The sequence below is a fragment of the Bufo bufo genome, chromosome 4 (genome assembly GCF_905171765.1).
Source record: "Bufo bufo chromosome 4, aBufBuf1.1, whole genome shotgun sequence".
In the NCBI taxonomy this organism is placed as follows: Eukaryota; Metazoa; Chordata; class Amphibia; order Anura; family Bufonidae; genus Bufo; species Bufo bufo.
The window spans coordinates 269461125-269485464 of record NC_053392.1 but is presented as its reverse complement, the minus strand read 5'-3'; the positions used below and the strand labels follow the sequence as shown (position 1 = coordinate 269485464).

At 44.4% G+C, this 24340-nt stretch overlaps 1 protein-coding gene across 2 annotated transcripts in view; it reads left to right on the top strand.

Moving 5' to 3' along the window:
* The first annotated feature begins 5160 nt into the window (after window positions 1–5160).
* COL21A1 (collagen type XXI alpha 1 chain) overlaps window positions 5161–24340 on the top strand; it is a 465445-nt gene continuing 446265 nt past the window's right edge. For both annotated transcript variants that reach the window (XR_005778297.1, XM_040428578.1), the window contains exon 1: window positions 5161–5273. The gene's annotated coding sequence lies outside the window, so the exon portion shown is untranslated. The remainder of the gene's footprint in view (window positions 5274–24340) is intronic.

Below are 24340 nucleotides of genomic sequence, written 5' to 3'. Positions count from 1 at the left end.
TTTGGGGTGTCATTTTACATATACCCATGCTGGGTGAGATAAATATCTTAGTCAAATGCGAACTTTGTATAAAAAAATGGGAAAAGTTGTCTTTTGCCAAGATATTTCTCTCACCCAGCATGGGTATATGTAAAAAGACACCCCAAAACACATTGCCCAACTTCTCCTGAGTACGGGGATACCAGATGTGTGACACTTTTTTGCAGCCTAGGTGGGCAAAGGGGCCCACATTCCAAAGAGCACCTTTCGGATTCCACCGGCCATTTTTTACAGATTTTGATTTCAAACCACTTCTCACGCATTCGGCCCCTAAAATGCCAGGGCAGTATAACTACCCCACAAGTGACCCCATTTTGGAAAGAAGACACCCCAAGGTATTTCGTGATGGGCATAGTGAGTTCATGGAAGTTTTTATTTTTTGTCACAAGTTAGTGGAATATGAGACTTTGTAAGGAAAAAAAAAAAAAAAAAATCATCATTTTCCGCTAACTTGTGACAAAAATAAAAAATTCTAGGAACTCGCCATGCCCCTCACGGAATACCTTGGGGTGTCTTCTTTCCAAAATGGTGTCACTTGTGGGGTAGTTATACTGCCCTGGCATTCTAGGGGCCCTAATGTGTGGTAAGTAGGTAAATGACCTGTGAAATCCGAAAGGTGCTCTTTGGAATGTGGGCCCCTTTGCCCACCTAGGCTGCAAAAAAGTGTCACACATGTGGTATCGCCGTATTCAGGAGAAGTTGGGCAATGTGTTTTGGGGTGTCTTTTTACATATACTCATGCTGGGTGAGAGAAATATCTCGGCAAAAGACAACTTTTCCCATTTTTTATACAAAGTTGGCATTTGACCAAGATATTTATCTCACCCAGCATGGGTATATGTAAAATGACACCCCAAAACACATTGCTCAACTTCTCCTGAGTACGGCGATACCAGATGTGTGACACTTTTTTGCAGCCTAGATGCGCAAAGGGGCCCACATTCCTTTTATGAGGGCATTTTTAGACATTTGGATCCCAGACTTCTTCTCACGCTTTAGGGCCCCTAAAATGCCAGGGCAGTATAAATACCCCACATGTGACCCCATTTTGGAAAGAAGACACCCCAAGGTATTCAATGAGGGGCATGGCGAGTTCATAGAAAAAAAAATTTTGGCACAAATTAGCGGAAATTGATATTATTATTTTTTTTCTCACAACGTCTCCCTTTCCGCTAACTTGGGACAAAAATTTCAATCTTTCATGGACTCAATATGCCCCTCAGCGAATACCTTGGGGTGTCTTCTTTCCGAAATGGGGTCACATGTGGGGTATTTATACTGCCCTGGCATTCTAGGGGCCCTAAAGCGTGAGAAGAAGTCTGGAATATAAATGTCTAAAAATTTTTACGCATTTGGATTCCGTGAGATTTTATTTTTTGACACAAGTTAGTGGAATATGAGACTTTGTAAGAAAAAAATATATAATTTCCGCTAACTTGGGCCAAAAAAATGTCTGAATGGAGCCTTACAGGGGGGTGATCAATGACAGGGGGGTGATCAGGGAGTCTATATGGGGTGATCACCCCCCTGTCATTGATCACCCCCCTGTAAGGCTCCATTCAGACGTCCGTATGTGTTTTGCGGATCCGATCCATGTATCAGTGGATCCGTAAAAATCATACGGACGTCTGAATGGAGCCTTACAAGGGGGTGATCAATGACAGGGGGGTGATCAGGGAGTCTATATGGGTTGTTCACCCCCCTATAAGGCTCCATTCAGACGTCTGTATGTGTTTTGCGGATCCGATCCGTGGATCCGTAAAAAACATACGGACATCTGAATGCAGCCTTACAGGGGGGTGATCAATGACAGGGGGGTAATCAGGGAGTCTATATGGGGTGATCACCCCCTGTCATTGATCACCTCCCTGTAAGGCTCCATTCAGACGTCCGTATGTGTTTTGCGGATCTGATCCATGTATCAGTGGATCCGTAAAAATCATACGGACGTCTGAATGGAGCCTTACAAGGGGGTGATCAATGACAGGGGGGTGATCAGGGAGTCTATATGGGGTGATCACCCCCCTGTAAGGCTCCATTCAGACGTCTGTATGTGTTTTGCGGATCCGATCCATGTATCTGTGGATCCGTAAAAAACATACGGACATCTGAATGCAGCCTTACAGGGGGGTGATCAATGACAGGGGGGTGATCAATGACAGGGGGGTGATCAGGGAGTCTATATGGGGTGATCACCCCCGTCATTGATCACCCCCCTGTAAGGCTCCATTCAGACGTCCGTATGTGTTTTGCGGATCCGATCCATGTATCAGTGGATCCGTAAAAATCATACGGACGTCTGAATGGAGCCTGACAGGGGGGTGATCAATGACAGGGGGGTGATCAGGGAGTCTATATGGGGTGATCAGGGGTGAATAAGGGGTTAATTTGTGATGGGGGGGGGGGGGTGTAGTGTAGTGTGGTGCTTGGTGCTACATATTGCTGAGCTACCTGTGTCCTCTGGTGGTCGATCCAAACAAAAGGGACCACCAGAGGACCAGGTAGCAGGTATATTAGACGCTGTTATCAAAACAGCGTCTAATATACCTGTTAGGGGTTAAAAAAATCGCATCTCCAGCCTGCCAGCGAACGATCGCTGCTGGCAGGCTGGAGATCCACTTGCTTACCTTCCGATCCTGTGAACGCGCGCGCCTGTGTGCGCGCGTTCACAGGAAGTCTCGCGTCTCGCGAGATGACGCATATATGCGTGACTGTGCGCAGCGCTGCCACCTCCGGAACGCGATCCTGCGTTAGGCGGTCCAGAGGCGGTTAAGGACCACAGGTTTATACCCCCCTAGTGACCAGGCCCTTTTTTACAAATCGGCACTTCACAACTTTAACTGTTTATTGCTCGGTCATGCAACTTGGCACCCAAATGAATTTTACCTCCTTTTCTTCTCACAAATACAGCTTTCTTTTGGTGGTATTTGATTGCTGCTGAGAGTTTTCATTTTTCTGATATTAATCAAAATAGACCGCAATATTCTCCAAAAAAGTGTATTTTTAACTTATTCTGGTAAAATTGTTCAAATATAATTACATTTCTATACAAGTTTGTGTCAGAATTTATTGTGCTACATGTCTTTGATAAAAAAAAAATCCAATAAGTGTATATTTATTAGTTTGCGCAAAAGTTATAGCGTTTACAAACTATGGTACAAAAATGTGAATTTCCGCATTTTGAAGCAGCTCTGACTTTCGGAGCACCTGTCATGTTTCTTGAGGTGCTAGAATGCCAAGATAGTATAAATACCCCCCAAATGACCCCATTTTAGAAAGAAGACACCCCAAAGTATTCGCAGAGGGGCATGGTGAGTTCATGTATGATTTAATTTTTTTTCACAAGTTAGCGGAAAATGACACTTTCTGAGGAAAAAAATAAATAAATAAAGTTTCTATTTCTGCTAACTTCTGGCAAAAAAAAAAATGTAATCTCCCACAGACTCACTATGCCCCTCAGTGAATACCTTGGGGTGTCTACTTTCCGAAATGAGGTCATTTGTGGGGTGTGTTTACTGTTCTGGCATTTTGGGCGGGGCTAAATTGTGAGCAACCCTGTAAAGCCTAAAGGTACTCGTTGGACTTTCGGCCCCTTTACGCACCTAGGCTGCGAAAAAGTGTCACACATGTGGTATTGCCGTACTCAGGAGAAGTAGGGCAATGTGTTTTGTGGTGTATTTTTACATATACCCATGCTGGGTGAGAGAAATATCTCTGTAAATTGACAACTTTGTATAAATTTTTTTAAAAAGTTGTCATTTACAGAGATATTTCTCACACACAGTATGGGTATATGTAAAAATACACCCCAAAACACATTGCCCTACTTTTTCTGATTACGGCGATACCACATATGTGACACTTTTTTGCCGCCTAGGTGCGCAAAGGGGCCCAAATTCCAATGAGTACCTTTAGGATTTCACAGGGCATTTTTACGCATTTGGATTCCAAACTACTTCTCACGCTTTAGGGCCCATAAAATGCCAGGGAAGTATAAATACCCCACAAGTGACCCCATTTTGGAAAGAAGACCCCAAGGTATTCAGTGAGGGGCATGGCGAGTTCATAGAAGTAGTTTTTTTTGGCACAAGTTAGCAGAAAATGATTTTTTTTTTATTTTATTTTTTTTTTCTTACAAAGTCTCATATTCCACTAACTTGTGACAAAAAATAAAATTTTACATGAACTCGCCATGCCCCTCACGGAATACCTTGCGGTGTCTTCTTTCTAAAATGGGGTCACTTGTGGGGTATTTATACTGCCCTGGCATTTTAGGGGCCCTAAAGCGTGAGAAGAAGTCTGGAATCCAAATGTATAAAAATGCCCCCCTAAAAGGTACTCATTGGAATTTGGGCCCCTTTGCACACCTAGGCTGCAAAAATGTGTCACACATGTGGTATCGCCGTACTCAGAAGAAGTAGGGCAATGTGTTTTAAGATGTCTTTTTACATATACCCATCCTGTGAGTGAGAAATATCTCTGTAAATAACAACTTTTTCCATTTTTTTTATACAACTTTGTATTGAAGGGTAATATTATTAAACACATCTGAGTAATGCTATAGAGTGAGTGCTCGCTTTCACTACAATTCTCAGTTATCAGTGAGTGATGGATTTTAATTCATGACACAGGGGCAGCCATTCATCTCATTCTGGCCCTATCTCATTTGGCTGTTAACCTATGAAGGGATCTCTGTCTCCATATGCAATGTGATCAGACAGAATGTGATAAATAGTCTGAGCCTAATGCAGAAAGCTTTGGAGAAAAGTGCTGGGCCCTACCTTTTCAGTAGCGCTCCCTTTTCAAATATACTGGAACTGAAATACAAAATATACAGAATTACAAAGTTTAGCATATTTATTGCTCCATTACATGAATTATGCCGCTCTAAAGTAAAATAAATGTCTGTGTGTCAATGAGTGAGGATGAACTGATCACATATAGCTTGATAGATTGAGAGAACACTTTTTAGGAATATAAAAAAAGGATGGAGGAGAAGGACTGATTTAAAATACCAGCAGATGGTGCACATGAGTCACATGTACAGTATATTTATACATATATGAAAATCAAGAAGTGGAGGACGAGATCCACTCTGCAGAGCAAGCTGAGGGAAAACTAGGGAAAGACAAACTCCTGAAATTGGTGCAGTATAAAACGTCTTCACTTTCTAGGAAAACAGCTGACGGCACTGACTGAAAAGCGAAACAAGCAGCATTCCTCTCATAAATCAAGTAAGTAGATCTAGTTATTAAGTAAGGAAGCTTTCAATAAAAGTTAATTGCAGCTAATAAATTTAAGTAAGGGATAGTCTTGGGTGACTTTGTAGCATTTTTGTTGCATGCTAGGAAATACAGCGAACATGTGCATGATGTCTTATGAAATCACTTTGAACTGAGTCACAGGCAGAAGGTTTAAGAAGATAAGAGCAGAAGTTCACTATGTATATAAGATCTGTTTGACAGGTGCTCCATTTTTCTGTGCTGCAGGTTTACTAACTGATCTCACTGGTACAGTCAATGTCTATAGTAAACATTTACATTCAGAAAAGGTCATGGTAGCTCAGCAGAACTAGATTTCTGTCCTGGAGGGATGGAGTTCCGCTTCCTTTTTGGAATAGGTTATTGAATGTAGATTTGTGTACGTATAAGTGATGAAATAGAGAAGATAAGAGACTTTTTTTATTTCATTTTTTGAATGTTAGTCTTAACTACGATACACTGTTTTCACATAGCAGCTGTATTTGATAGCCAACAGATTTCTTGTTTCTGGTTTCCAACTCTTACATTCTGAGCCAAGAACTGTATTGAAGTCAGGGGACCCCTCAGTCTGTTCTCCATTATTTCCATGGAAATAATCTTCTATTCTGTTGCTAAACGTAGAACTTTCATTTACAGTGTTAAACAGGCTCACTTGATTTTACCAAGCTAAAAAGTCCTACGTACAATATTTTATGTAAAAATGATAGACTTTTAAAATATTGTAGTGCCAGAAGTGATTCGATGAAAGCATGTTTCACATTAAATATTAGGTTCACTCCCTTTTCAGTCATACAATGGCACATATCTGAATGCATAGTAAAATAGAAATTATATCTTAAAACTTGATTTTCATGAACAGTGAGCTGTGTTTTTCCTGAGCCCTATTCTCCCTTCCCTAATGTGATACTTAGGAGGGTCCAGTAATCTAAGGTAGAGTGTTTTCAATTGAATGTTGTTTGAACCTACCTGTGATATGGAGAGAACCAGGTCTTCACTAAGGATTTTATTAATTTATTGCTTGTTAATCCATGCACCCTCCTATCAAAATGGAAAGATCCCACCAAACATGAGAGGAATGACCTCTGGGTTTACCAGCATACAAACCTCAGAGCCCCTTTACATGACACAATGATCAGGGCATATATTGGGCAGAAGTGTTCCTAGGAACGTTCATTCTCAATAATTGCCCTATGCTGGTCCATTGGGTGAACGCTTTATCAGTGCAGACAACTAATTCATCCTTTCCGAGGCAGAAGATCATAAACAGTGATTCTCTGTGGGGACTAGCGATCGCAGCATCAATCACTCATCCTCATACATAAGGGGCCCACCCAGGAGGATGACTAAAAGATTTTATTGTCAGCGCCCCCTCGAGTCGACAGTATTATAAAATGACATTATATACAGAGACACTGTAGGAAATGGAGCAGCTGCCAGCCTCGTCTGAGAGAGTGATTTTGACTAGCCACAGGAGTGGGGGTTGCAAAGAAGTTGATTGTGGGGGGGGGGGGGGGGGGGGGGTATTCAAAAATTTGCTGTGGGGGCCAGTCATTTCTAGTTACGCCACTGTGGACCCCACACATACAGATGTATGCAGGGGCCTTCTTTCTGACGTCTTGATCTACCTGTGGCTTTAAATGTTTTTCAAGGGTTTAACAATTCTGGATCTATTTGTAGATCTACTACCGAACAGCTGATTCGTGGTGGGTGGTGACCGGGATGGGGGGGGGGGGGGTCGAGGTATTGGAGAAACCATTTAAGAATTTGGGAACTGATCATCATATGACCTTATCACAGGACCTGAAGTCACAGTAACATCAGGATTCCAGACAGAAGGAGAAGAAGCTGTGAAAGATTTGTAAGTGTTGTTTGTGCATATATAAGTGCAAGGTGCAAGGTGGAACTGGCCCAAAAGAGTACCAGAGTATCCTCCAGTGGGCTCAGGCTTTGATTCTATAGTGGGCCTCAAAAGGTCAGGGTGAAAACACAAAAATTATCCTGTGTATATTACACTGCACAGTGTCACATTTCCTGTCCTGTAAATATTATACTACACTGTACACACACCCCTGCCAGTCTGGGCTCTACCTAATACACGTGTTGTCTCTTCCTCACCTATAGAGCGCTGTTCACACATGGGATTAGATCCAGCTTCCTCAGCCATATACGGTCCAGCAGCCTCCAGTCTGTGACCACACCAACACCCTTGGCGGCAGATGGTCCAGAAGTCCTCCTGACTCTGACCGTGCGACCCCTTTTCTGTAGGCATCGCTGGGCCCCCCAAACGTCAAGCTTTACAAAGCCTCATGGCTCCTCAGTTCCTCAGCCTTTCTTCCCCCCAAGTCATACACAGAGGGTTGTTTTATCCCTCCTTGATTACAGCAGCAGGCCTCACCTGCGATCACCTCCGACAATACAAGACAATTCATGTAGTGGAAGGGTGTGGATTGGCAGATCCCACTACCAAACCTATCCCCCAGGCCACATGAAATCCAGCCCAGAACAACATCTAGACAAAACTGTCTCAGCAAACTACACTTTGCTGAAACCACTGCAGCTTTCTGGATTTCAGTTATCTCACCCAGCTGGGGTATCTGGGTGGGATATACACGCCTCCCAACACTTATACTGTACACATCACCAATATATATAGTGGGGATTTGTTCTGGTAGGCAGGGTGAGCGGACACAGAAAAGAGGCACCAAAAACAGTTCTTAATCAACCTCCAGTGTTTTATTCACACAAGCAGATTTAGCAGTTCAGCAAACAACTTCACCTTAGTTGAAAGTCCTGGTGTTGAGTTCACACCACGCTGCAGGTCCCACATAAAGAGTCGAAGTCCAGGCGTGTGTTCACACTTTGCAAACAGGTCCACGCCAAACTTCAAGTCTAGGATTTAGTCGACCTGTCTTCCTCAAACTGGTCGTAAGCATTCATCCAGGCACAAGCCTCATACCTTAACACAGACAGCCTTGTCACATGGGTGAATAAAGTTTCACATTTTTCACCACAACTCTGGAGTGCTGCCGCTTTTTGGTCTCTCTCTCTCTCTCTCTCTCTCTCTCTCTCATATATATATATATATATATATATATATATAAATAATAAAATCCCTATGTGTGTGCTGTGTCCGTGTGTGTGTCAGCAGTTTTGCACTGGGCATGCGCGGCGTCCAATCAGGACACAGCGCTCCACATGGACACAGCGCTACACACAAGTTTCCCTACTCCTTTCACATCGACCGTGAAGGAGATGCAGAGCGCGCAGCACCCCTTTCAGGATTGTAGAGTGTTACACTGCTTGAAATGGCCAACATCGGTGCAGGTGCCGATGTCGGCCGTTTAACCCCTTCCATGCCGTGGTCCTTGGGGACCGCTGTATGGAAGGGCCAACCATCAGGCCGCTTTTAACGACACACAGAAACATTCATTGGGCCGCCACATTGTTACAAAAATATCACATTAACTACTCTGTCAGGTGAACATTGTAAAAAAACAAATAATAAAAACTGTGCCAGAACAGCCATTTTTTGGTTACCTTGACTCATAAAAAGAGTAATATATATATATATATACACACACACACACACACACACACACAATGCACAACTACCTCTAGCAAAAGATTTATATACTGCAGGATTAACCCTAATAATAACACGCCCCCCGCACCACTCACACCAGCGAGCCGACCAGTCAGGACACGGTGCTCCACATGCTGACTGCACCGCCCACACCTCCGCGCCGGCAAGCAGGTCGGAACGCCACCATTTCTGTTCGTCAGTCCCAGCCGCCATTTCTGTTCGTCAGTTCCAGCTGCCATTTCTGTTCATCAGTCACAGCGCTATCAGCCACATAGAGAAGAGCCCCTGACAGCAGTCTGACCCACCAGTCGCTACCAGCACCAGCAGTCAGTGCCAGTCGTACAGCCACCAGTCACAGTGCCAGCAGTGTCAGCCACCAGTCAGTGCCAGCCATCTCAACCATCAGTCAGTGTCACCAGCCACCAGTCTCAGCCACCAGTCAGTACCAGCAGTCTCAGCCACATCCACCAGTCAGAGCCAGCAGTCAGTGTGGTCAAGTTCCCTTGCCATTTAATATAGACTGTTCCTACAAATTTTCATGCAATACTGTTCTAGCGCCCGTTATTGTAACGGACTTAATGTCTAGTATATACAGTCAGGTCCATAAATATTGGGACATCAACCCAATTCTAACATTTTTGGCTCTATACACCACCACAATGGATTTGAAATTAAACGAACAAGATGTGCTTTAACTGCAGACTGTCAGCTTTAATTTGAGGGTATGTACAGTCAAATCAGGTGAATGGTGTAGGAATTACAACAGTTTGCATATGTGCCTCCCACTAGTTAAGGGACCAAAAGTAATGGGACATAATAATAATCATAAATCAAACTTTCACTTTTCAATACTTGGTTGCAAATCCTTTGCAGTCAATTACAGCCTGAAGTCTGGAACACATAGACATCACCAGACGCTGGGTTTCATGCCTGGTGGTGATCTGCCAGACCTCTACTGCAACTGTTTTCAGATTCTGCTTGTTCTTGGGGCATTTTCCCTTCAATTTTGTCTTCAGCAAGTGAAATGCATGCTCAATCGGATTCAGGTCAGGTGATTGACTTGGCCATTGCATAACATTCCACTTCTTTCCCTTAAATACTCTTTGGTTGCTTTTGCAGTATGCTTTGGGTCATTGTCTAGCTGTACTGTGAAGCGCTGTCCAATGAGTTCTGAAGCATTTGGCTGAATATGAGCAGATAATATTGCCCGAAACACTTCAGGATTCAGCAGTCACATCATCAATAAATGCAAGAGAACCAGTTCCATTGGTAGCCATACATGCCCACGCCATGACACTACCACCACCATGCTTCACTGATGAGGTGGTATGCTTAGTATCATGAGCAGTTCCTTTCCTTCTCCATACTCTTCTCTTCCCATCACTCTGGTATAAGTTGATCTTGGTCTCATCTGTCCATAGGATGTTGTTCCAGAACTGTGAAGGCTTTTTTAGATGTCGTTTGGCAAACTCTAATCTGTCTTTCCTGTTTGTGAGGCTCACCAATGGTTTACATCTTGTGGTGAACCCTCTGTATTCACTCTCTTGATTGTTGACTTTGACACACATACACCTACCTCCAGGAGAGTGTTCTTGATCTAGCCAACTGTTGTGAAGGGTGTTTTCTTCACCAGAGAAAGAATTCTTCGGTCATGCACCACAGTTGTTCTCCGTGGTCTTCTGGGTCTTTTGGTTTAGCTGAGCTCACCGATGCGTTCTTTCTTTTTAAGAATGTTCCAAACAGTTGTTTTGGCCACGCCTAATGTTTTTGCTATCTCTCTGATTGTTTTTTTTTTTTTCAGCCTAATGATGGCTTGCTTCACTAATCGTGACAGCTCTGTGAATCTAATCTTGAGAGTTGACAGCAACAGATTTCAAATGCAAATGGCACACTTGAAATGAACTCTGGACCTTTTATCTGCTCATTGTAATTGGGATAATGAGGGAATAACACACACCTGGCCATGGAACAGCTGAGAAGCCAATTGTCCCATTACTTTTGGTCTCAACAAGTGGGAGGCACATATGCAAACTATTGTAACTCCTACACCGTTCACCTGATTTGGATGTAAATACCCTCAAATTAAAGCTGACAGTCTGCAGTTAAAGCACATCTTGTTCGTTTAATTTCAAATCCATTGTGGTGGCGTATAGAGCCAAAATTTTTAGAATTGTGTAGATGTCACAATATTTATGGACCGTATAATATTTATGGACTGTATATATTATACAAAGCTGAGTGTATGCGTATGTATGTCCACTGAAGGAATCCGCACTGTCACATTTATAATCGCAAAATTTGGCACACATGTACATTAGGTGTCTGGGAAGGTTTTAGACCGGGTTTCAGCTCTCTAGCACGTTCCGTTCCTTAGTCTCCACATACACACAGTTTAACACCAGGCACACCTCCTGCTACAATGTGTCCACCCACCCCTCCTACATCACATTTAAGCCATAACTCTGCCCCCTTCCCTGATCCCAGCATGAGGGCAGGCTTGGGCACTAGCAGGAGGCGTGCCTGGGCTCCTTCCTGCAAGAGTTACACCCCTCTGGGCATCTTACTGGCTCATTTGCATACCAAATAAACTGGATTTTCAGAAGATAGAAAACATCTATTGCTGGAACAAAGGCACATCTGGAAATAAGGTACTAAGTGCTATTAGGCCATGGCTTTACTTCAATAGCGATTATCCTGGTGACAGATTTCCTTTAAAGGGGCAGGGTGCGGTCTGTGGATGACACTGTTAAGGGAGCAGAGTGCTGTGGAGGTCACAGTTCAGGGGGCAGGCTTAAAAACCCAGTCCACGCTAAAGACAGACTTAAAAACCCAGTCCCCGCTAAGCCATGCCCCCTACCACTCCGCAGCTGACGAGGATTGAAAAAATGAAGGTAAAAATCTACTTCTGTCAGCTGCAGGGGTAGGAGGGACAGTAACTTTCTCCCTGCAGCTCACGATCACACAGCACAGTGCTGCTGTCTGAGAGTGAGCTGTTCAAAAGGACATCCATGTGTCCGTCCAGGCCCTGCGCCGGACGAAGAACAGGATGTCTGAAAGCTGGACTGTCCTGCCTAAAAGCGGACCTCTGGCCACCCTAGGGGCTGGCTGCTGTGGAGGTCACAATTAAGGGGATGATCCGCTATGGAGGTCAGTGTTAAAGGGCAGATTGCTGTAGAGGCCACTGTTAAGGGGGCGGGTGTTGTGGAAATCACTGTTAAGGAGACTGGGTACTGTGGAGGTCACTGTTAAAGGGGCGGGCGGTGTGGAGGTCTCTGTTAAGGGGGCAGGGAACGGTGGAGGTCACAGTTAAGGGGACGGTCCACTATGGAGGTCAGTGTTAAGAGGCGGGGTGCTGTAGAGGTCATTGTTAAGGGGGCTGGGAATTGTGGAGGTCACATTGTAAGGGAACGGAGCTCTGTGGAGGTCACTTTTAAGGTGGCGGGTTATTGTGTAAATCACTGTTAAGGAGACAGGGTACTGTGGAGGTTGCTAATGAAGGGGCAGCCGCTATGGAGGTCAATGTTAAAGGGGCAGTCACTGTGGAGGTCTCTGTTAAGGGGTCTGAGAATGGTGGAGGTCACAGTTAAGGGGACTGTAATCTATGGTCATTGTTAAGGGGTGGGTGCTGTAGAGGTCACTGTTAATGAGGTGGGCGTTTGTGGAGGTCACTGTCAAGGGGGTGGGCTGCTGAGGGACTTACTGTTAAAGGTGCAGGCTGCTGTGAAGGTCAAAGTTAAGGGGGTGGGCTGCTGTGGACATCCCATTTTAAGGAGACGTGGCACTGTGGGGGTGGTCAGTGTTAAGGGGTGGGGGGCGGGGTACTGTAGATGTCACTGTTATAGTGGATACTGTCGATATCTTTTAACGACCCATACAAACCTTCAATTAAATAGATGAAATGCACCGATGCAAAGCCGGGTCCTTCAGCTAGTGTGTGTGTATATATATATATATATATATATATACACACACACGCTCAGTCATAATATTAAAACCTATAGGTTTATAGTGGCTACTGAGGAAGAGGTCAGAGACCTTGAAACGCGTATAGCGGATGGGATCCTTATATTGAAAAAGACACCTCACCATATCAGAGACATTAGCTGATCAGCACGCACAGTTACGGACATAACCGCATAGACGGCAATCGACATCATCCCTGACTCACCATAGGAGCCTCAAACTGATTAACAAGCGAGGATTCCTTTGACGCCCTGACCGCGTGAAGTGCTGGTAAAACATAGGACGCCAGCTACACGTGGGGCGCATAGAAGTTAGCTGTGAGCAGGTCTTCAACCACCGTAATGCTACTGCGGATACTAAACATCGGAAGATACTTCATAGTGTCATAAAGAAGCCGGGTAAGTGTACTGACCTGTGGTGGGACGCCACCACGGGCTGATACGTACAAGCCGGACCCCAAATAGTGAGTAACATTGAACTTTATACTCACGGATATACCGCATAAGACTGTGAACTGTTTTCCCCAATAGCACAATATACGATTGAGACTCTGTAGCGCTATGAACAAAGGTGCAGCGCTTATAAGGATACAAACAGAACTTTTTTTAGATATGTTTTATTGATATATATCTGAAATCATCAATTTCAACAAACCGCAATATTTTACATCAGACTGAGATTTTTTACATTTTTTATACTGTCTAATTCTAATCTATTCTATGTTATGTATGATATATTGTGATTTAATAAATAATTTATAACAAATCGGACCTGATGTATAGCAACAGATATTGAGTGCCCACTATAACATACCTATAATATTAAAACCACCTGCTTAATATTGTGCATAGAACTACTTCTTCTGTATTTTGGATGTAATTTTCAGTTTCTACACATATTTGGTATGGGTTTATATTTACGTGTATTTTGGATTGTGAGGTCTGTACCTATTTTTAGGTCTGGAGTCTAATTTACTTTAGCAGGTTTTGTCTAGGTCTTTAATGACTCTGGGGAGTATGGTGTGCATATGCTGTATAGGGTGTACAGTATATAGTGTGTAATTGTTGTGTATAGTGTGCATATGCTGTATATGATGTGTAGGTGTTGTGTATGGTGTGCATATGATGTACAGTATGTGTGTGCAATTGCCAAGTGTAAGCTGCTGACTGTCTCTATGAGTCTTAGTAGCCACACACTTGTCCCTGGCTGTCTATATAACAAGATGCTAGCCTAATTGCAGACTGGTAATTTGAGCTCCAGACAGTGCTGAAGCCTGAGGAGGTAAATACCCGGACACCAGGGACTTCTTTTAAAGTTAGTTCACCTTACTGTCTTCTCCGCCCCTAACCTATCATCTACTATGTGTCACCTGCTCCATTCTAAGGAGTCTTTTGTCTTAGTACTTCCCCACCTGTCTGCCAATTTTGCCCCTGTTGTGGAGGGAACTATGCTTTCCATGAATAGTTTAATGGTTAGACCCATTGCAGTAATGTGAGCGTGATTGGGCAACTTGCACTCCAGTAGACTAGTGTCACGGATGAGAGTGGGGAAAACCCTCATCCGTGCGATGTTAAGGATAAGGAAGCTGCTAGGCCTGGACAACAGAATTAGGGAGCAGGTCACCTCCTAAAGCGTCCCTAACTCTGACCCTGACTCCTAACTGTATGAGCCAACCCAGATGGTAGGAGGGCTCATACTCAGGAACCTCGAGTCCCTACTAGCCCTCAAGAGATCCCTGGACTAGGAGCAGGGTAAGATGACCTGTTCCTCCTAGACACGGAGGAACAGGAGTCTAACTGGCCAAGCTGCAAGGAAAGGGGAACATCAACAGCATATGGATATGGCAGGCGAGTGAAACCACTTCCACACCTACCTGCCACAGACACACTGACTGGAACCCGTGCTCAATAGCTGTTATCCACACCAAACACAATAGGACACAGCACACAACATAAACTCACACAGGAAACCAGATCCATAACTTCAATAAGGTGAGACTCCACACAAACATAAGCATAACAAAAATACATTAGATTTATGACCACAAGGGTGGCCCTCACTGGATAGATGGCATCAGGATAATATGCCTGGAGTACCCCTCAGCTACAGGTTTCCAGCAGAGGCTAAATAGCCCAAGTAGCCACACCCACACAGACATACTAGGAAAGAAATTAACCCTTCCAACACCAAAGAAGGTAAGTGTCACTTAAAGGGGAAATGCGCACATAACTTAAATCCCGTGCACACCTACAAAGACAGGTTGCCAGGTGCAACTTCATGCACTTGACAGCAAGCTGCCTAGCAACCAACTCAGGCTGCTATACTGCCAAATAACATCATGTTGCCAGCGGCAACCACACGTGAGGCATCATACTAACAGCCCTCACTTGTGATTGACCACAAGACCAGACTGCGGGCAACTGCATGCGGCTCAAGGAGTCACGACCATGACCATGCTCGTGACAACTAGGCAGTTTGCAGTGCCATACTTTCAATGGAGGCAGACCACACTAACTACTATGGGGCCTGAATGGATTAGGGTCCAGCGCTTAACTCCTACTTCTCTTTCTGGTGTTAAAACACTGCCTTTTCATGCAGCCACCACTAGAAGGGGTTCAGTGCAAATGTTATCACAGCTTCCATTTCAGTCAACTGTAACTACTAGTGTTGATCAAGCACCAAAGTGCTCGGGTCGAACACCTCTGGATGCCCGAGCACAATGGAATTTAATGGGAGAACCCGAGCATTAAACCAGGCATACCTGCTCTGAAGAGGGGATGGTGTCTGGCTCATAGGAAAAGGTCAGAAATTGATGGAAACACCACCAGAATGGTTCTGGAACAGCATGGGGAGGATGCCTGGATGCATCTTGGACTCCCAGGTTGCTGCTGGGAATGATGTTGTCCGAGTATTATGCCACTTTTACAGACTGACTGAGGAAAAATTGTTAGGAAACATTCTTTCCTGTATATTTACTTGTATATAAAGTGCAAGTGCTGCCAAAAATTACAACCTGTATATCACACAATGGAGGGTCTCATTCAATTGTTCAGGTAGTGGGACTCCTACACTCATAAAGCCTATGCACTTAGTGAAAGGGCTTCCAAAAATTACAACGAAGTGACACTCCAATACACCCTTTATTACACATAAACGAGGACATCATGCACCCTTGGCCTGCTGGTGACCCTCAAAAACATTAGGAGCAAGGGCCTGCTGGTGAGCCTCTAAAACATTACAGGCGAGGGCCTGCTGCTGAGCTGACTCTCTAAAACATTAGGGGTGAGTGCCTGCTGCTTAGCTAACCATTGAAAAAATTATGGACGAGGGCCTGCTGATGAGCTAACCCTGTAAAACATTATGGTTGAGGGCCTGCTGGTGATCTGACCCTCAAAAACATTATATGCGAGGGCCTGCTGGGGAGCTGACCCTCTAAAAGATTGTAGGTGAGGGCCTGCTGGTGAGCTGACCCTGTAAAACATTATGGTTGAGGGCCTGCTGGTGACCTGACCCTCAAAAGCATTATATGTGAGGGCCTGCTGGTGAGCTGACCCTTTAAAAGATTGTAGGTGAGGGCCTGCTGGTGAACTGAGCCTCTAAAACATTGAATGCGAGGGCCTGCAGATGAACTGACCCTCTAAAAGATTGTAGGTGAGGGCCTGATGGTGAGCTGACCCTCTAAAATATTTTATGTGAGGGCCTGCAGGTGAGCTGACCCTCTAAAAGATTGTAGGTGAGGGCCTGCTGGTGAGCTGACCATCTAAAACATTATATGCAAGGGCCTGAAGGTAAGCTGACCCTTTAAAAGATTATAGGTGAGGGACTGCTGGTGAGCTGACCCTCTAAAACATTATATGCAAGGGCCTGCAGGAGAGTTGACCCTCTAAAAGATTGTAGGCGAGGGTCTGCTGGTGAGCTGACCCTCTAAAAGATTGTAGGTGACCCTCTAAAACATTACATGCGAGGGCCTGCAGGTGAGCTGGCCCTCTAAAAGATTGTAGGCTAGGGCCTGCTGGTGAGCTGACCCTCTAAAACATTATATGCGAGGGCCTGCAGGGCCTACAACATTAGGAGTGAGGGCAGACTAATAAGCATGTTGATATGATGGAAGAGGAGGAGCAAGAGGACGAGAAAGGGAAGATTTAAACCATATACCCTTTTTTGTGATGGAAGGGGTGCATGGGAATACAGTGTATTCAGTACATTATACAAAAAAACATTTAAAGTGCCTTTATGTTCAGCTGCTTTCCACAGGTGGAGTAGAGAAGTCAGGGGAAATCCAGGCCTTGTTCATTTTTATAAGAGTCAACATGTCATCATTTTCAGTTGACAGGCGGATGCGCTCATCAGTTATTATGCCCCCAGCAGCACTAAATACCCGCTCTGACAAAACACTGATGGCAAGGCAGGCCAGCACCTCCAAGGCGTAGAACGCCAGTTCGTGCCACGTGTCCAGATTGGACACCCAGTAGTTGTAAGGCACAGAGGGATAATTGAGGACGCTGACACAGTGTGCTATGTACTCCTTCACCATCTTCCAAAAATTTTCCATCCTTATGACACTAGGCTGCGCATCAGGTTGAGGGGGCTGGCGGGGTGTCATGAAACTGTCCCAGGCTTTGGAGAGTGTTGCCCTGCCTCTGTTGGAACTGCTGTGTGTTCCCCTCATCTCCCCTCCTCGGTTGCCCAAGGAACTACTTACTCTGCCGCCAGCGTTGTCAGCTGGAAATGTTTGGGGCAATTTTTACACAAGGACCTCCTGGTATTGCACCATTTTGCTCGTCCTCTCCACCACAGGAATGAGAGATGAGAAGTTCTCTTTGTAGCGGGGGTCAAGAAGGGTGAACAACCAGTAATCGGTATTGTCCAAAATGCGTAAAACGCGTGGGTTCACGGGAAAGGCAGCCTAACATAAAGTCAGCCATGTGTGCCAGAGTCCCAACAGGCAAGACTTCGCTGTCGTCATCAGGAGGATGACTATCAATCTCCTCATCCTCTTCCTCCTCTTCTGCCCATCCACACTGAACACATTGGAATTAAACTTCCATGGGTACTACCCTCTGTAGCGGAGGCAACCATCTCTTGCTCCTCCTCCTCATCATCATCCAATTTGTGCTGAGAAGACGAACTGAGGGTGGTCTGGCTATCACCCTGTGTAATGTCTTCCCCCATTTCCACCTCTTCCACATGCAAAGCGTCGTCCTTAATTGTGAGCAGCGAGCGTTTGAGTAGACACAGAAGTGGGATGGTGACACTGATAATAGCGTTATCGCCGCTCACCATCTGTGTTGATTCCTTAACCACTTCCCATCTGGGCCATTTGCCCCCTTCCTGACCAGGCCAAATTTTGCAAAACTGACATATCTCACTTCATGTGGTAATAACTTTGGAACGCCTTTATTTATCCAAGTCATTCAGAGATTGTTTTCTCGTGACACATTGTACTTCATGATAGTCATAAATTTGAGTCAAAATATTTCACCTTTATTTATGAAAAAATCCCAAATTTACCCAAAAATCTGAAAAATTCGCAATTTTCTAAATTTCAATTTCTCTGCTTTTAAAACAGAAAGTGATACCTCATAAAATATTTATTATTTAACATTCCCCATATGTCTACTTTATGTTGGCATCATTTTGGAAATGTCATTTTATTTTTTTAGGACGTTAGAAGGCTTAGAAGTTTAGAAGCAATTCTTCAAATTTTTAAGAAAATTGCCAAAACCCACTTTTTAAGGACCAGTTCAGGTATGAAGTCACTTTGTGGGGCCTACATAGTGGATACCCCCATAAATGACCCCATTGTAGAAACTACACCCCTCAAGGTATTCAAAACCGATTTTACAAACTTTGTTAACCCTTTAGGCGTTCCACAAGAATTAAAGGAAAATGGAGATCAAATTTTTAAATTTCACTTTTTTGGCAGATTTTCCATTTTAATCAATTTTTTTCTTTAACACATCGATGGTTAACAGCCAAACAAAACTCAATATTTATTACCCAGATTCTGCGGTTTACAGAAACACCCCACATGTGGTCATAAACTGCTGTATGGGCACACGGCAGGGCGCATGAGAAAAGGAACTCCACATGGTTTTTAGATGCCATGTCCCATTTGAAGCCCCCTGATGCACCCTTACAGTAGAAACTCCCAAGAAGTGACCCCATTTTGGAAACTAGGGGATAAGGTGCCAGTTTTATTAGTACTATTTTTGGGTACATATGATTTTTTGATCATTCATTATAACACTTTATGGGGCAAGGTGACCAAAAAATTGGTTGTTTTAGCACAGTTTCTATTTATTTTTACAGCGTTCACCTGAGTGGTTCAGTCAAGTGACATTTTTATAGAGCAGATTGTTACGGACGTGGCGATACCTAATATGTATACTTTTTCTCATTTATTAAAGTTTTACACAATAATAGCATTTTTGAAACAAAAAAATTATGTTTTAATGTGTCCATGTTCTGAGAGCTATAGTTTTTTTATTTTTTGAGAGATTTTCTTATGTAGGGGCTCATTTTTTGCGGGATGAGGTGACGGTTTTATTGGTACTATTTTGTGGGACATACGCATTTTTGATCACTTGGTGTTGCACCTTTTGTGATGCAAGGTGACAAAAATTGCTTGTTTTGACACAGTTTTTTTTTTTTTTTTTTACGGTGTTCACCCGAGGGGTTAGGTCATGTGATATTTTTATAGAGCTGGTTTTTACGGTCGCGGCAATACCTAATATGTATACTTTTTTTTATTTGTTTCACTTTAACACAATAATAGCATTTTGGAAACCAAAAAAATGATGTTTTAGTGTCTCCATGTTCTAAGAGCTATAGTTTTTTTTATTTTTTGAGAGATTTTCTTATGTAGGGGCTCATTTTTTGCGGGATGAGGTGACGGTTTTATTGGTACTATTTTGTGGGACATACACATTTTTGATCACTTGGTGTTGCACCTTTTGTGATGCAAGGTGACAAAAATTGCTTGTTTTGACAGTTTTTTTTTTTTACGGTGTTCACCCGAGGGGTTAGGTCATGTGATATTTTTATAGAGCTGATTTTTACGGACGCGGCAATACCAAATATGTCTATTTTATTTTATTTTTTCTATTTTTAATTTTTTTTTTTTATTCCTAACTTGGGAACTTTTTTTTTTTTACATGTGAAACTTTATTTTATTTTATTTTTTCAACCCTTTATTTTTTTTATTTTTTTTTACACTTTTCGTCCCCCATAAGGTCATACAAGACCTCTGGGGGACATTTGCTTCACTTTTTCTTTTTTTTTTCACAGTTGATTTCTCCTGTAACTGGGGCTGACATAGTAGCCCCAGTTACAGGACAAATGCACCCCTATAGAGGCTGTACAGCAGCAATCCAGTGCTGTACAGCCTCACAGCAGGGCTGATCGAGGTCTCTGAGAGACCTCACACAGCTCCTGCACACTCCGGTCACGGCGGTCACATGACCGCCGGGCCGACACAGGAAGCGCACAGCGCTTCCTTCTCTGCAGACACAGCGCTCGGTGAGCGCTGTGTCTGCAGCGATCGTGAAGGCAGGGACACCTGGGAACTGTCCCTGCCTTGTCTTAGGGTTGCCCTGCTGTCACTGACAGCGGGCAACCCGATCAGCAGCTGCACGATTAGCGTGCAGCTGCTATTTCTGACAGGACGTTTTAAAACGTGCTGTCAGAAATAGACGTCCACCCATAGGACGTTTATAGTCTATGGGCGGACGTGAAGCGGTTAAAGTTTCTTAAAAGCTCACAGAGGTCAGACATCCATGCCCACTCCTCGCTTGTGAAGAGTGGAAGCTGACTGGAAAGGCGACGACCATGTTGCAGCTGGTATTCCACTACTGCCCTCTGCTGCTCACAAAGCCTAGCATGTGGAACCTGGAGCCCTGTGGGCCCACAATCCTTGGCATCGGTGGCACCTGTGCCATCCCAGGGTATGACTCACTTCCGGCCTCCACAACGTTCACCCAGTGTGCCGTCAGGTAAATGTAGCGTCCCTGGCCGAAAACACTTGTCCATGTGTCAGCAGTTAAGTGAACCTTTCCAGTAACTGCATTGGTCAGGGCACGGGTGATGTTACAGGACACATGCTGGTGTAAGGCGGACACGGCACACCGTGAAAAATAGTGGCGGCTGGGGACAGCGTAACGAAGGACGGCCACCGACATCAGGCTGCGGAAGGCCTCAGTGTCCTCAAAAAAGCGCCAGACTGCGGAACACCTACCCCTTGGCAAGGGAGATTTCCACAAGGGTGTGCTCCGGGGAACAGTTGCGGGCCTGTTTGGTGTGACCCGTATTCTGCCTTTTGCCACCCCACTGCCTCTTCCAGCCTGTTGCGGTGCTGCAGATGCCTCCCCCTCTGTACTGCTGTCCTCGCTCGGCTTGCCACCTTCCCAGGTTGGGTCAGTGACTTCATCGTCCACCACCTCCTCTTCCACTTCCTCACTCTGCTCATCCTCCTGACTTGTTGACCTAACAACAACCTCAGTTATTGACAACTGTGTCTCATCCTTATCATCAACCTCTTGAGACATTAATTGCCATTAACTTATTGACAACTGTGTCTCATCCTTATCATCAACCTCTTGAGACACTAATTGCCATTGACTTATTGACAACTGTGTCTTATCATCATCATCCACCTTGTGAAACACTAATTGCCGTTCCCCACCGTCATATTCTTGTGACTGTCAATGCTCAAGCGTTTGGGAATCAGGCCACAAGATCTCATGTCCCTCTTCAAGCGAGCTTGTCAAAAGGCCCAAATGAAAGAATGGCGCTGAAAATAGCTCCTCGGAATATCCGAGTGTGGGATCACTTATTTGGCAAGACTCTCCATGGTGGGAGGAAGGAGGATCAGGGTGAGGATTGTGTTGAACAGACTCTTGGCTACTGAGACTGGACTTGGTGGAAGACATGGTGGTGCTTAACCGACTGGAAGCATTATCTTCTGCAATCCAACCAACCACCTGGTCGCACTGGTCTGACTTCGAGAGCGTTATCCTGCACCTCCCTGCAAACTGGAACATGAAGCTAGGTATCGTGGATGATTGTTTTTCTTGTGCTCTGGCAGCAGGCACAGTTTCAACACGCCCAGGGCCACGGCCTCTGCATGCACCATCAGCATCACGGCCCACTTCCCTGTCTCTTACTGCTCTCCTTCTTCATATTAAATATTATATATGCTTGAAAGTATGTCACACGTACAGTAGCGTAGGATTTGTAAGTGTATGCACAAAAAAATTTTAAGGTATTTGGGATGTGGAAACGTCACACAGAAGATATACCGCAGATAATGTTGCTGATGTCAGCAGCGGCAAATATAAAATTACAGGGAATGTCACAGGTATTTTGGATGTGTAAACGCTACACAGGAGATGGACCCCAGGTAATGTCACTGTCCACAGCGGACACCGTCTACGGAAAAAGTACACTGGATGTCACAGATATTTTTGGGATGAGCATACGTTACACAGGAGATGTAGCGCAGATAATGTCGCTGTCTGCAGCGGCCTAAATATTGCAAGCTATTTAGCGTAGGATGCACTAAAATTAGATATTGCTGACACATACAACAGTCCTTAAAAGGACTTTTGGGTCTGTAAAGTTTTAGCAATTTAGCGCAGGTTGCACTAAAAATGTATATTTCTGCTGCCACACACAACAATAGTCCTTAAAAGGTCCCCCAAAAAAATGTCACTCTCTATCTATCTCTATCTATCACACTATCTTTCCCTTCTTCAGCACAACTCTCCCTGACTAACTCTGAGCCGAACACGTATCATCGGGTGCTATATAGCATCCAATGACGCGTTCCGGCCAGCCAATCACTGTAATGCCAGTAACCAACATGGCTACGGCATTACAGTGAAGGGCAGTAGCTACCTGCATGTTTATTGGCTGCGAACTGGTGTTTGGCCGAGCATGCTCGATCAACACTAGTAACTACATAAATTTCTATGCCCTGATCTCCACCTAGTGGAGGTTGCAGCCAGCCAGCTTTGAAATGGAGGGGAAGCATATTTATCAATGTATTCGTGCCACTTGTTTGGCGTGAATACAGTGAGGTATATGGCTGTCAGAATGAGTGTCATATTTATAAAGCGCCTGTTCCACTTTAGTGACATGGAAGTCAGATAAAGTTGATGAGGCCAAGGGTGACTTTTCTTTTATTGCAATTTTTTAATAAAACTTTTGTCTTTTTAATAAAAATTTTTATAAATATAAATAAATTTTGCATTCTGCATTGCCTTGGAGCAGGCATGCGCAACCTGCCGCCCTCCAGCTGTTGCAAAACTACAACTCCCATCATTCATTGACAGCCTACAGCTATCAGCCTACAGAAGCTCATGGTGGGAGTTTTAGTTTTACAACAGCTGGAGGGCCGCAGGTTAAGCATCCCTGCCTTGGAGTGTTTAACACACTCATACTGGGAAACTGGACGGTGGTGGTGGTGGGGGGCTAAAATAAGGTGGGCCCTATGAGGTTTATGTACGCCCCTGGTAGTCTGGGATGGACATTCTTATTGTCTTAAAGGGTTTCTATCACTTTGTTTCACCTATTTAGCTTTCAGACACTAGCGATCCGCTAGTGTCTGCTTTATCTAACCATCCTAATATAAGAGCTTATTGTCCTGCCGTTTAGCTAAAAAAATAACTTATATAGATATGCAAATGAGCCTCTAGGTGCTATGGGGGCGTGATTAGCACCTAGAGGCTCCGTCTACCTTAACAAACTGCCGCCGCCCAGCGCGTCCCTCCAGCCCGCCCATCTCCAGCTGAAGCGATCCTCTCCGTGCGCGTCTCTGTTCTGCGCATGCGCAGTGAATGTCTGATCGCTTCCCTGCTCAGACATCTCCACTGCGCCTGCGCCGATGACGTCATAGTGCTCCGAGGAACAGGCGCAGTGGAGATGTCTGAGCAGGGAAGCGATCAGACATTCACTGCGCATGCGCAGAACAGAGACGCGCACGGAGAGGATCGCTTCAGCTGGAGATGGGCGGGCTGGAGGGACGCGCTGGGCGGCGGCAGTTTGTTAAGGTAGACGGAGCCTCTAGGTGCTAATCACGCCCCCATAGCACCTAGAGGCTCATTTGCATATCTATATAAGTTATTTTTTTAGCTAAACGGCAGGACAATAAGCTCTTATATTAGGATGGTTAGATAAAGCAGACACTAGCGGATCGCTAGTGTCTGAAAGCTAAATAGGTGAAACGAAGTGATAGAAACCCTTTAAGTATTTACACTGGAAGGAATATATTTCTTCTCTCTAAATTGCCAGAAATGTATAGACTTGATAGACTTGTGATGTAGACTCACACTGCATCTTCATTGAAAGAGAAATGCTTTATGGCTGTCAATATGACATAGACCATGGCTTTCTAAAGCACTTTCTTAAAGCAAGTATATGGAATGTGCTTCCGCTATGTACTGTTGTAACATAACTACTGTTGAAACTATTAAGATAATAAATGAATATACAA